Consider the following 2,090-nt stretch of genomic DNA (forward strand, 5'->3'; position numbering starts at 1 on the left):
AGTGGCTCCCCAAAGGCAGCGCTGTTCTCCTGTGGTCTTCACAGGGGCCCCAGGGTGGCATATCTGTATTTTCACCACCATGCAAATGAGAAGAGGGGCTTGAAGAGATCTGGAAGCCAAAAAGAGACTGCCTAGCAGCTGGGCCAGAAAAGGGAGAGGGGGCGGGGTTCTAACCCAGGTATTTGGTGGCTGGGCCCCTGCCCCAGAGCTCCCTCCCCACGAGGGATGGGAGCCCTCACGGGGCTCTATTGACTGCAGAGGGTGACTGGGGACCAATCCTAGCTGGTGCAGGGGCACACCTGAGACTTCATCAACCTGCCGGCTGTCAGCACGTCAACTCTGAGTTGTCGCCGGCCAGCAGAGGCTCTCCTCCACCAACCCACTGATGACGCCCTGCCCTCTGAAGTAGGTGCCACACTATTAGGGGTGGGGGCAAAATAGGGTGCCCAGGGGAGGGGACCTGTCCGAAGTCTCATGTGAGCTGATCCTCTATTTGAGTTCATGCTGCCAAAGCTCAGTCCACCAAGGTGAGACCCACAGGACCTCACCCCCAAACACCAGACATGAGGGAGCACCCCCAGTGCTAACAACCAGGTCAAGCCTTACTTACAGTTGGATACCTGCCACCGAGAAGGAGGTACTGCCCCTGTACTGGTTCTGCAACTGAGGCACAGAGAGGTGAGGCCACCAACCCCAGGCCACACAATGAGCAGTGGAAGCCAAGTCTCTCTAGTTTTATTTAAGACTTCTGCCCTGGTTTGCATGGATGTGGCTGCTCCCCCGACCTTTAGCCCCCTCTCAGACCCTGGTCAGAGCTCTTTTCCATTTCTTCTCTGGTTCTCAGGCTGCCCTGTGAGTGTCTGACTTTACCCCCCACTTTAAGATAAGGAAAACCGGAGGCACCCAGAGGTGAAGTCACTTGGGAAGGCTCTTCTGGCTTCGTGCTGCCCTGGCCTCCTTGCCCTGCTTTCCTCCCTCTCGGGCCCTCGGGGACACTGGAGAGGGCCTCACAGCCTCTCCTGGGAAAGCCCACCCCAGGGTTAACGGGGATGAGGTCTGGGACCCGCTCCTCTGAAAATGGGACACAGAGAAACTTCCATATCAGAGTGGCCACTGCCCACCCAGTGCCTGGAACCCCAGAGGGAGATGTCCAGTTTGTGCTCAGCTGGGGCCATGTGTACACACACACACACACACACACACACACACACCCCCTCTGAATCCGTCTCTTCCTCCTTAGATGTCCACTCTGTCCTCAAGCAAACCCCCTGCACCCCTCTGCTGGAGCCCCTGCTTCTCGCTGAGTGTCTGGGCTCTGGTAACCTCTCTGGGGCGGGAAAGGGTCTCCCTGTCTCCAGTCACCCGTGCCTCCACTCTGGGTGCACAGGGCAGGCCTCCCCGTACCACTTGGCCCTGAAGCGCGCTGTGTCCTCTTCCCGCATCACACACATAGAGCTGGCTCCCCCACTGAAAGTGCAGAAAACACACTGGCGAGGCTGTGCAAGCCCACACACCCATGTGCAAGTCCTGGGGGGATGAGGAGGTCGTGCCCTGGGGCTGCCTGGATACAACCCTGCTGGGACAGAAGGACCCAAACCTGACCTAGTCGGGGAAGCATGGGGAGGGGGCATCACCTCCATTTCCTCAGCAGACCAGGGGGCTGTGGGCTGCCCTCAGGCAGGTAAGCCTCTCCCTCCCTTAGTCTCCCTGGGCTGCTCCAATTCTGTTTGCTCCCTAGAAACAGCACTTGTTTCCACGTTTTCAATACCCTCTGAGAGGGAATAGAGCTTTGCAAGCTGCCAGTGAAGGTGAACAGGCACACACTTCGCACACACCAGCAGGTTTCTGGGAGCAAATTGCAACTTTTCATGAAGAGACAAATCTGAGCACCCGCCCCCGCACCTTGGCCTTGCTTGGCCTGGTCCTCGCTTCCCGCTTCCCGCTTCCCTCGTCTCACTTTCTGCCAACCCCTTCTTCCCCACAAACTGTGTGGGTTATTGTATCTCCCCCTCAAATCTGAGAAACAGAAAATACCTGATGTTTAAATTTTAATTTGTATTTTCCTTCTTTTTTTTTTTTTTAAAAACTGA

Source organism: Bison bison, unplaced genomic scaffold, assembly GCF_000754665.1.
Source record: "Bison bison bison isolate TAMUID 2011002044 unplaced genomic scaffold, Bison_UMD1.0 scf7180017864295, whole genome shotgun sequence".
NCBI lineage: Eukaryota > Metazoa > Chordata > Mammalia > Artiodactyla > Bovidae > Bison > Bison bison.